Here is a 12,739-nt window from a genome sequence, read left to right as displayed (position 1 = left end):
GAGGCCAGAGCTAGGGTGGCACACACCAAGGCACCATCCTTTTTCTGTGCCCGTTTGGGATTTTAGCCCATGAGACCCCCAGGGTGGCATGTATGTGGGCAGACACGGAAATATTGGAGACCTGTTTCCAGTTTTGACATGAGGGGCTCATGTTATGGCCTCCCTACAGTGGTTCCATCCTCATTCGGTTAAAACGGAGCTGTCTGGGGTCTCAAACAAAAATTACTTGGTGCTGAATTCTGCCTCTGGAGTGTGAGGGGGAGAAGAGGTGTATGCCACACTAAATCAGTACAGCTGGGGTCCTAACTGGGAAATGCTACATTTCCGCTGGGGTGGAAATGAAGATTGAATCTTTTGGGTGCTGAGATGAACCTTCAAAGCTCCAAACCTCCGAGCTGTGCTTGTAACATTAGCGTCACTATCCGTTGGCTCTGAAAGCGGGCTTTATTTCAGTGGTTTGCTCCAGCAGTATTTTCTAAATCTTCCCTCATTATGCAGCTCTAAAGACAGGACACCAGCCATGTTGCTGCTTGCTTAGTGCAACTCCCATGCAGTCCGGCAAATGATAAACAAAAGTCTTTTGTATAATATTAATAAGCTTTCAGCACTTCTCAGTGTGGCCTGTTGTCATCAGAGTAAATCATGTGTATCAAAAGCCCTTATATGTGAAAGTTTGTTTTCATATCTGGCCAGCTTTTCTATTCAAACCCTTTTATCATCTTGTAATTAAAATATTTGTTTATTTTTTCAATAGTGCTTCAGTCATGATACAGGAACCGCTTCCCTGAATAGAACAGCAGTTTTCTAAGGAGCTTTCTTTCAAATAATTTCGACTGGCCCCTCCTAGCTGCCAGTGGACTTTGAATCCTGTTTACATTAAAACAATAGTAGCAGCTTCATAAATAAACAGAGGCACACATGCCTCAAAGCCATCTTGCAATTGAAAAGTTAAAGTTTTCTGCTGCTTGGGCTCTTCTATTTTATCCAGCTCACTGTGTTTTTGAGCTAAATTTAAAATTAAAATTCTGCCTTTATACTTATTGCGTAGATTGTATTCTATTGATGTGTCCTACAGTGAAAGTTTTGTATGAAAATACTGAGGTTCTGCTATGTCAATATTTTAGAACCAACAGATATTTGCTAACACAAACAAACACTTTTCCCTCTCTCAAGCTATGGGGATACATCCTGTCAATACCTGTGAGTAAATAAAACCCTAAGACTGAGCAACCTTTTATGTGCTCTTGAGCTACTGCTACCTTTCTGTTTGCTTTCTAGCTTTTCCTGTGGCTGGCTGCAAATGCCAGGTGATGGAATTAGGGAGATGATAGAGAGATTTAATGTGTTGGGTTGCCTAAGAAGTACTTGTCAGGGTTCTTTTAAATCTCTCATATCTCAGGTTCAATGTTTGCTCCTGGGCACTATAGGAAAATTTCTTCTACTTAATTTTTAACCCCTTTTACATTTTCTTGAATAATAAGCCCCTTTTTATAATTTCCAGCAGCTTACTTGTAATTTCATGCTCAGAAATAGGATGCAAAAGCACCTAAGTGACTTCAGAGTTTAAAAAGGCTCGGGTAATACTGAAATAAGAATCCAGCTAGCCTGAAGTCCACTCAGACTCTGAGTGGATGCTGACTTAACTGGACAGGTAAGAAGGCTGCGTCTCTGCACCTAGGATGTGGCCATGGGTATGATAAATCACTTGTCCCAAGTTAGGCATTGGGCTTAGGAGCAAATACTGCCACATCTGTATGACCTGGTATCAGCAGAGCTTTGCACAGACAGATGTGGTTACCCAGAAAAATCTGCTGATTGGACCAGTTGTCAGTTTGCTGGCCATGGGCTTACCAGCATCCTTGCCTGTTAGAGTGCCACACAGAGCTGTGAGTATAATAAATGCCTCTGGATGAAATGCTGTGCTTTCCATTTCCTTCTGGAAAAATATGCCCATAATTTGTGGGAAATTTCTGTAATCAAAGGAAACAGAGTTCTTTAAGTTGCACTGCTTATAGTCAGGCTCTGACCTCAGAAACTTGATAAAATACTTTTAGCCTGGACTATTTATATTTTTCCCCTCTGCAAGTGAAACAATGGCATCTCTAGCTGGCCTGACATCCTTCCTGGCACGTCCAAAGGAGCAGAGGGCTGGGAAAATGGCTCAGCAGTTGGTTCAAACACCCCATGCTTCTCTCGTTAAGAGAGAGGTTTGGAAACATTTCCACAGCTCTAATTTGATCTCTGGGAAACCGAAAGGTTAATTGCACAATGTACAGGGGCAAAATAGATTTCCAAGAACATCTGGCACTATATTATTGAGTCTGAAATGAGATTAAAGCCATTCTTCTGGGACACAAGCTCTTGCCAGCCACCATGGGAAAGGTGTACAAATTTTATCTGGGTTTAATGAAGACATGGTGTGTATATTTATACACACATACATATGCACACACATGTGTAGTTTTGTTTTTTTTTTTTGCCTTCTTTTGTCTATGGCCTGTCATATCTGGGCTTGGTTTTACAGGCTTTTCTTCTCACTTAAGTTCCACGAGTCCCCATTACGGGCCATTTTCCTTCCTGCAGTAAGTTTGTGTTGCAGGGTATGTGATCTTTTCCCTTCTGTTTAAAAATGAAAAATCATCAGGCATCTTTCCTCTCTTATCTGCCACCATCCCTCTTTGCCACATAGCAATAACCTGATGCTACAAAAAGAAATCATGGAGGAGGGAATATTAGGGGACACGGTAATAGCTTTTGAAAGTCACCAACATTAAAGGTCAATGCAAACATTTGCCATCTCTTAAACACCAACTTTATCCTGAAGATACTTGGGAGTGTAATTAGGGATGGAAGAAACACTTGCTTGAAAAATGTGAGTTGTGCTTGTGTCCGAGGCAGGTGGAGAAAAAGACATGTCAAAGGGATGCTGGGGTGGGAGAGGGTGGTGAGGAGGTGACTCATTTCTTCTAGGGAGTTTTCCTTTGCTGAGGTCAGCTGTGATCTACACTCTCTTTCCCAGCCTTTCTAAGGACGAAGGAGGAATCAGTCAGCAGAAGAAATGGTAATGAATAATGATTGCAGGATCATCTCTTGCACTGGAGGAGTCCAAGTGAAGAGACCCTCTCTGAGCCATCCGTTTCCCCGAGCGGATGGCTTGCTATTACTGGCTTATCTGCCCGTTATGTGACACTCCGGTATCTTTAATATGTCACAAGTTCTGACAGATTTGGCAGGTCTTTAGCTTGGAGATCAGCTGCAGAGCTGGTTGGGTGAGGAGACTGTAGAGGGCAGTCTGAGACCGCCGGTGATGGGCTGCTGCATCTGCTGGAGGTGTGCAGGGTCTAATATCTGCCACCTGTGGGGAGGGAGTTCAGGGTGTGTGTGTGCAAGAAGAAAATAAATATGGTGAAGCTGGTCTATTGGATTTACAGTAAATGTCTATTTGGCTTCACCTAAAAGAAATTCTTTGTAGGACTTTTTTTCTTTAAACTCCCCCCTTCCCCCAGCTTGCTCTGTTTGAAAACAGCTAACGCTGCTACTGGCTGAACAGCATGTTTTCACACTACAATCACTCTTCAAGGAAGAGAAGCGAGTTGTGTAAATCCTTCTGCTGACAGTTGAGATGATTTTTAGTCCGTTCACAATGGGTTTGACTTCACCACACAGTGAATGAACGTGACAGCGAGCGGGGTGGCGTTCTCCAAACACCGCTTTACTGCTCGCCAGTGCCACAAGGTAGACAGAGAAATCCCAGCACGCAAAGTGGGGTGCTGCCAGAGCAAGTAGCAACGATGGATGCGGTCCCCCTGCAAGGGGAGGCAGGACACAGTGTGCAAAACAGAGCAGTGCTGGATCTAGGCAAACTTTTTTTTGCTTATGTGGGGGGGTTCAAAGCAAACTGGTAGCTGGGCAAAACTCTTCCTTTTTTTTTTTTTCCTTCATACTCTTGGCCATCTGTGAAATATGAGAGTTTGGGGCCTGACCCCATCCCCTTACCAGTCCAGGTAGTTCAATCCTGCCAGTCTCACCAGGGAAATGTGGCATAGCCATAGTAGTGATGTTATGTGATTCAAGGCAAGGGCACGGGTCATTGGCAGCTCTATTAAAGGTGGCCACAAGACTGTCTAGCAGTGGGGTCACCAGGAGGGGAATTGGTCGGCACACTCGCTCCTTTCTTTGTGGCTTCTTCATGGTGAGGGGGGACATGTCTGTGGTGACTCATATTGTTAGCGAAAAAGGAGCAGGCTCTGGTATAACTGCAGTGTCAAAACAGTCTCACTTTTCTGCATGAAATCCTTTAGAAGAGAGCATCATCTGAATTGATAAGCTGGGGGAAAGGATCAGTCCTGTCTGATTCTGAAATTCCTGGCAGTAAAGTTTCTAGCTGCTCTTTGCTTTCTGCAATAACCAGAGGAACAAAAAGCTACTAGTAAACACACTGCTACCCAGTTTTCTTCTCAGGATCTGATCCTACCAACTTGATTTCTGTAATTACTCTTCTATGTAGTCAGGATCAGTCATGCAGAGCCTGCCCCTGTAAACACCTTCATGCACATTTTTATTCATGTTAATATTCTCTTGGATTTCATTGGAACAGTTTGTGCTCTACAGTCAGAGCCTGTAGAATTCGGTCCAGAATTCAATTTGATTTTAAATACCCCTCCTTTCTAATAAGTCTCTGCAAGGCAGGTTTTTTTAATGAGGCTGCCCTAGTTTTGATACTGCCCCTTTGCTTACAGTATGCATGGTATTTCTTGCCTGTCTTCTGCAGGACTTAGTGGTTGCCATTATTAATTAAGCTTCACAGAGCTCCCTGGGAGGGGATGAGTAGCTTAGAGCCTGTGTAAACTGAGGCAGAACAAAGCCAAGAGATTGTTTTCCCTTAGGTCTCACGGCAAGCCTCTGGCAGAGCTGGGAATGCAACTCAGCTTTCCTCATCCTCAGCCCTCTTCTGTAACCATAGGCAAGCTGGAGCAAATTAAACCCAGGCAAAGGCGGGTACAACTCCTATAGCAAGCAGGGAGAATTGTGCCCATTGCACGAGCTCTGCGTTTGGCCCATTGCCTGCACGCTCCTAGAATAACAGACATATGGAACATGTTGCCAAGTTAGGCCCTTAAATCAAGCTTTTATAAATGAGTTCAGGAGGAAAGGAGACATATTTTATTTCTGCAGAGAGAGAGGGGGATTGAAGGAGGTGGTGTTCAGCTAACCCCAAAGGGGGAAAGTTTATTAGGCCAAGTGGCCTTTTCCTTCCCTGTAATGCCTTCGGTTCATAACTAAGAATTCACTTTGCAAAAAGATAACAAAATACCAGCCTTGCTTCCAAGTACATGTTAACACTTTCATTTCAGGTGATCAAATTCTGGTAGGGACCCATGCTGTATCCCAGCTGTTAGACCAGCTAAGCAAGAGTCTATGGTACCGCCTGCACTGGAGGAGGGAGGAGAGCTCCATTTTTAGGCTGGAGAGCACATATTCCACGCGGACCTCTTTTGCAACAGAGCAGGGGTCCAAGAATCCACTTAAGGCAAAAGAATGCTGCCATGTTAAACCCTTGGCTGTAAGCCTCAGTCAATTGCCAGCATCAACAATTGCTTTTCCCATGAAAAAGGACATTTTCTGCTCTGGCAACGTGAACATTTTATATCTGAGTGAAAAAGCTGCCATAAGGCTTTGCAGAAGCAAATGCCTGCTTTTAAATCAAGGCAAACTGTGCTGATACAGGGCATGGCTTTGCAGTGCCAATCTATGCTGCGTTAAAGCATCTGCAAACCCTCTTCTCCTCTCTGTTTACTTCTGAGCTCTGACAAGGTCCTCTCTGTTTTCTTTTTCTCTGTTTGATTTTTTCCTTCCTTCACTCGGTGTAGACTTCTGAAGTATCTGCATGTAACATTGTGAATTGCTCAGATGTCGTTCACCTACTTCTGCTTGATCTCGTCTTATTAAAAATGAGCTTTGGTGGAAGGGAGAATTTTAAACTAGACTGCCGGTTTAGAAGGCCTTGCAGCCCGCAGCCATACCTATGTATCCTGTGTGCTTTTGTAAAGTGACAGTGAATGAGAGAAAGGGAGACAAGATGGCTTACAGCAGGAATGAGGTGGTTTTTTAAAGCTAAAAAAAGGGGGAAAGAATCTAATTTGTGTGCATTAGGATCTTGTAGAGCCCTCAGAAACATAAAATACAGAACTACATACTTAATGTTGGTGTTTCCAAGTAGAACTAGTGAAGTCCTACGTGCTTAGTCAATCTCTAAAGAACTGTTTGAGGCAGTCGCAGTGTTGTGTCTTTCCTCTTTACTGTTTTCAGCCATTTTCTGTCATACTTAGTAGGTAGAGGTTCACTGTTCTCACAAAAATAGCTGTATCCTCACATAAACAAGAGGTTTACTACCTGACTTTCTTTGCTGTTCTGTCAGAAATTAAACACAAAAACCAGAATTAAAAGTCATTCATTCAGGATTCAGTATGTAAGTCAGACTTCACAGGTCTTGAACGGAGGATGCTCAAAATGAACATTTCATACGCATCGTGTTGGCTGAGGTATATTCACATCTGTTCTTTGGGGAACAAACCATGTGTTAACCCCAAGTGGTTTTGGGAATAGACAAAAGTGTATTTTTCAGGCTGCTTATTCATGACCAAGAATGCAGTCAACTGTTCCTAATAGCTTCTGCAGACTCCTCCCTTTCTTCATTTACAAAAGGAGATCCTGCATGATGAAGACAGGTTGATGATAAGAATCAAGCTGCACCAAGTTGCTGGCAGAGACATCTAAAGCCACATTGAACTATTTACCCCATTCAGTAGTTTAGCAACTGAAAGGTATTTTTTGAATACAGTAAACAGTGGCAGTTTTCATTTATGCTAACATCTTTATCAGGTTCTCCCTGTAGCAATCTCCATATGCTAATGAGATAAATCTCACCCCTGTCCCTCTGCCAGGCCAATCATTACTGCATCCGCTGTGTAGGTGGCTACGTGTGCACAGGTCTAGTGACTTTCTAGAGATAAAGAGCAAGTCAGAAGCAGAGAATGAATATCAGTTTCCAGACTTTGTGCTCTTCTTATCTAGCTGCTAGAACTGAAGCAGTCTTTATTTAGGGTTTAAAACTCGAATCCACCTGAGAACTGGCAAAGGTCATCTTTGTCATTATCAGAGCTGCTGAATCAATATTTTTTTTTCAGTAAATGATTTGATTTAATGATCTCTTCTTATTTCTTAGCTGGTCCTTACAATTGCAAGTGTGTTCCTTATTTACAAATACTTACCCAGTGATCTAAGGAAATGAATCCTGAGCTGTATGCAAAATATCTACTCTGATGAGTAGCTTTTTGTGACTTGTGTTTGGATTTGGTTGTCTAGCTCATGCAATACTTACTCTGCACCCTGACTGGATGACAGAACTAGTTTAAACAGAGAATAATACCAAGTTTACAGCAAACAGAACAGAGCATTGACTATCCTTCTTTGCGTGTGTATGTGTATATTCATATGAAGAACAGCTATTCCTTGGATGTTAGGTTTGTTCAGTTTTCTTCTTCGTAGCACTCTTCTCAGCCTACTGTACTTTTTCTCCTAAACATAAAAAATTGGGGGGGAATAAACTCAGGCTGTTGGTAATACAAGGCATGACCCTAGTGAAGAAAACATCCCAACTTACTGCAGTTATCTGATTTTAGACAGTCCTTTGAATGAACACTCCCCAGTTACTGCTGAATAGAGGTTGTGTATTTCAATTACCCTGCATCTGAGAATAAAAATGCCCTTAGCAGTGCATTTTTGTGCTATTGTTTAGGGAGGTTATCAAATGTATCAAACATGCTTGACCACTTTCTTCTCTGGCCACAGAGCAGTTTGTTTTGGCAATGTCATGAAGATCCTTGGTTAGTATTGACTTCAGTGCTGATTGAGGCTAGCTGAGACTCTGTCTGCAATCTCCCTCAGCATTTTATTCTTCATTAATGTTTTGAGTGAATGTTGAAACCAAAAATAAGAAGTTCAGGCTTAAAATTGAGCACGTTCTCTATTACTGCAGAAGTCTCCTGTTGGTTGATAGCTGGGTTTTCTGTATTCTGAGGAGGAATAGGCTAACACCAGCACTTGGAGAAATGAGTCTCTCTCTCCAGAATGTCCCAGTGAGACCATGCATCAGTCAAGAATCTGTCTGGAAGAACTTCATGGGACTGACTCTTATTCCATTCGTATTTATGTATGTTATGGCCCTTTATATCAGCGGTGACATAAAAAAGGTATCAAACAATGTGTAAATAACATACAATCCTACTGCTAAAGCTTTTCTCTACTGCTGAATTCTTGCATGCAGGGATCCATCCTTTCATTTGTACAATTAATAATTAGCTAACTTAACCCCAACCTGTAGATACAGATTTTTAAATAATGAGGAATAGAAATATTTCATGCTAATTAAATAGGAAAAGTAGCATATGGAATCTAGTAGAAGAGCACATGGGGGAAAGATCCTGCACTGTGTTGTGTGTACTTACATCGCAGGCACTAGGCTTATAACGCATAGTCTGACTGACAGTCTGTACACAGCCTCAGCTGGTGATTGATAATGCAACTGTGAACATTTTAAATGAACAAAAGTGCATATAGTTGCTTTTGGCCTCCTTTTGAAGTGCTTTTAGGGCAACACAGAGCTGAAAAGCCACTCCCTGCAGCTGCAGTGGGGACATGAAGAAAGCAGCTGCAAGGGTTTGTTTTCATATTTCATACCCATGTGCCTTGCAAACAGGAATGCTGGAAGGGAGCTGGTGGTGGGATCACTCACCTACGGGGCATGAACCAAGCCTGCAGTTCTTGCCCAGGCAAAAGTCCCATTGATGGACTTCAGGCAGCATTTCAGTTTTTTTGGGAAGCTGCCGCCTTTGCTTTCAAAGGGAAGGCTGGCTTTTGAGCACAAGTAGAGAGCAATAGCTTGCCAGCTGTGAGATGGGCTGTGAACCTGTTCGTGTGCACACTTGCTGCAGTCTTTGTGGTGGGAGTGAGGTATTTGAATCAATCTAGGACTAAGCAAACAGAGTTTACTCTGGATGGCTGTTTGCATGGGATTCATGCTTTCCCCAGGGCCTGTCTCAGTGTTAGCTGAGTGAAGTGGTGCAGCCATGGTCTCTGCTATCAGTCCTAATCCAAGACCAGTTTGTCGTGCTCAGTTTAACCTTCGGGAAAGCCTTTCTGAAAAGTGCCAGCCCAGGCAAAGTTTTCTCCTGAGCACAGTTTGGTCCTGACTTGAAGGACTAAGGCTAAGCAACATAGCTGTCTCTGAACATGTGTCTTTCTCTGTCCTCGTGTTAACAACCTAGTGGACAATTTCAATTAAATGTGGCAGAAAGAGGTCTCAAAGTTATATTATTCCAACATGCCTTGTCAAAAAAAGGCAGCAAGATAGAGGAGGGAGACCCTATTAGTGTCTCCACTGGGAAAAAGGCTGTGGTTTGAGCTCATGCTGTATTAAATCCCGAAGTGTCCACATGAAAGAGCCTTTAATAATGCCCCAAACTGGAAGAAGCTTTCATCAGAGCATACATCTTTCTAAACGTGAGAGAACCTGACCATGAGAAACAAACCCATAGAAAACCAGATTTCACACATTCTGTTGCTAACAAATTTTTTTTTTTTTTTTTTTTTTTAATCTGGGGAGTAAAGTAGCTGATGCTAATAGCAGGGCTGGTCCAAGAATGAAATCTGCGTATGGATACCTGTGGACTTAAGGATTTAAAACTGTATTGGATCTAGGCTTCCTGGAATGGACCCATTTGTAAATAATGCTTTCACTGGTGACAGCAGGTTTCAGGTGAGGAAAAATTCTGAAAGGGTTCAGCGCTCCATCTTGAGCACTCAGAAATTCACACATTTGCTGCTCGACTCCAGCTGGGCTGAATAGATAGGAAGGAGGACTTCCCATACCAGGCTCTGTTAAAGCCAGGGAGCAGTTTCCTTCATAGCACTCCCTTCACTCAGCTTAAGCTAAGAGAGTTTTCTTTCCTGTTCTCCAGCTCACCTAATTAATTTTTACCTGAACCTTATCCAAACTATCTGAACTTTTGCTTTCACAACTGCTTGAAAAACCTCAGACTTTCTCATGAAATTTCCTTTTCCTTCTGCGTCTGCCTGGGCCAGTAACACCTCAAGAACAGCCTTTCTTAAGTGTGTCTGTATTTCTGCTTCCTGATAATTAGTGTGCGAGTTCATTAAGTTAAGATAATTATTCAAAAAAAGTTATTAAGATATTTTTAAATCTGCATGAAGTTCTTTCCAAGTCCAAATCTTGACTTGACTTGGAAAACTTGAAAAATCATTTAAGGCTTTTTCCCCTTCTTGTGGGGAAATTTGGAACTAACTTTGAGGCTAAACATACCCAGTCTTCAGGGTATTCCTGCTCTCAATCTAGACCCGAATTTTGAGCTTACAATTGTGAAATGACGTAAATGCAGAGGATGGTAAGCTCATTCGCTTGTAACTGAGCTGCCTTTTGAAAATCAGGCTGATGACACCAGATTCCTTTCAAGCCTTCGCACTGAACAAAACATGTGAAAATGGAACCAGAGATCTGATTCCCCCTGTGGTACATGGGGGTAAGGCTAGAGTGACTTAAATACTCAAGGACTTCTCTGACCTTGCTGGCACTTCTCCTGGTTTATGTAAACATAAAATAAAAAAACAATAAGGGCCAACAGTTTGTGGCAACATTTTACTTGGAGAAGATAGAAATTCTAGCTAAGGTATGGGAATTACTGGTCAGGGGATATTAGACTAGTGTTTTAGAAAAGCCACAAATATTTGGTTCGTGATTACACAACAAATCTGTGACAGTTTTGTAAGCAATGAGTTGTAGATATCAAGTTATGCAGAAAAGAAAATAAAGCCCGTTTCCTCCACAGCAAAATAAATAAATGCAGTAATAAGAATGATAAGTGAAGTTCTAAAATGGATATGAAACCATGTAATGACCCATATTGACCCGCGTAATGAATCAAATAACAGGAAATAAAATAGTAACAGAAACTCTTTTGGACGAGTTGGGCTTTTGCCTTTATTCTTTATAGCTTTGTCTAGATGGTCATTAGATATCATCTTTAATAATGAATTATTGCTGAATTTGAACCAGGCAGTGTCATTTTACCAGGTATTTTTCCTCCTTAAAACCCTCAATTATGAAAAAGTTCATTTAAAATTCTATTTTGTTGGTTAGTTTTTGACTCTCAGCCCACTTCTTTGTAATTGGGCCCTAAGATTTTACTGTTGTTGTTTGCTTGGGTTTTGCTGATTTTTTTGGAGGGTGGGAGGGGGGATCACTTTTCTTGCCGGGTTTGGATTTGGTCTCTTACCCTTGTTACGGGTCATTCATAACACCTAGCCAGCGTGTCTGCCATGAGTTGGATGCCCTGCCTTGGCACTGTTCATCTGAGAAACCTTTTGGCAGAATTTGTGAAAGATCTTCCGTTTGTTGCAGAAGTGTGTGAAGGCTGCAGAGAGATGGCAGCTGATTCCACACCGTAACTCTGTATCACTGCAGACACCAAAGGGGAGAAAAGTGGGATGCTACAAAAGAAACAAACGTTTGAAATTGGATTCATACTGTTAGGATTAATGATAGGAGGTAGAGGAAAACTGGAGCAGCATTCCTAAGCCAACACATTTAAATGATAAATTGCATTAAGGCACTGAAAAGAACAACAGCTGCAGTCCATGAAAAGCCAAATTTATCTAAATTTCTCCAGCTGATCAGTCAAAATCATCACTGAGACTTCTACTTTGTAATCGCTTTTTCACAGAAAACCAGAGCAAGCTGAGAAGAAAAAAAATTCAGGAATATAGAGACGTCTACATTTATTTTGCCAAATTTTTATAGCTAGTAAACCCTGATGTTACAGAATTCCATACTAATGCTAGCAATGGGGATTTTCAGTGGAGCTTTTTGGGAATGTACATTCTTTTCCCAGGAAGGTTCAGCAAGGGCCCTGTTCAAGCGACAACTGTTGCAGTTTGGAAGTTCAGTATCTAGATGAACTTTTTGGGTAAGTGTTTTAAAGGTATGCTCTGCCAGAGTGCCAAGAATTCTCATAGGGAAAAATAGGTTACTATATGGAGTGAGTCAAGACATTTGCAAAGGGCTGTCTGGACTTTATTATAGGAGCATTTGTAAGTCTCCATCAAGATCAGATATCGGAGGGATTGTTATCTCCATGTAACAGCAAGGTAACTGAAATGGAGGGTGATTAAATGACTTTTCTGAAGTGTGTTTTGGTCAACTGTAGCCATACAAGGATTTGAACCCTCTATGCTAGTGGGTCCTGTCCAAGGTTGCCTTTCTTCTCCTTTCAAAACTAAGAAATAAGAGACTTCCCACCCTTCTGTGGTCCCTCTCTCTAACCATGTATCACCTAATGCTAAATCAGTCTTTTGCTGTTGATGCCTCCACTGGGATCTGTGATGTCTATAAAGTGCTTTTCCGTTATGGTTTACTGTACATGCATTTGCTGCTGCTCCACAGAAACAAGGAGAAGGGGTAGTGGGACACTGTAAAGAAACGGCCAATTTCTAAAGATAGGGTATGTTAGTTTGCGTTGATAAACACAGAATTTTCGTATTTGATATTACATCCAAAAGTATCCTCTTGACGTTATTTCAGTAACCTCAGAGCGTATCTGGAATGGGCTGTACATCCTGTTCAGCCTCTAGACAGGATCTGACCTGGGCGACGTCTGTAGCAGGT

Source organism: Calonectris borealis, chromosome 3, assembly GCF_964195595.1.
Source record: "Calonectris borealis chromosome 3, bCalBor7.hap1.2, whole genome shotgun sequence".
NCBI lineage: Eukaryota > Metazoa > Chordata > Aves > Procellariiformes > Procellariidae > Calonectris > Calonectris borealis.
Note: the sequence above shows the minus strand (reverse complement) of the source record.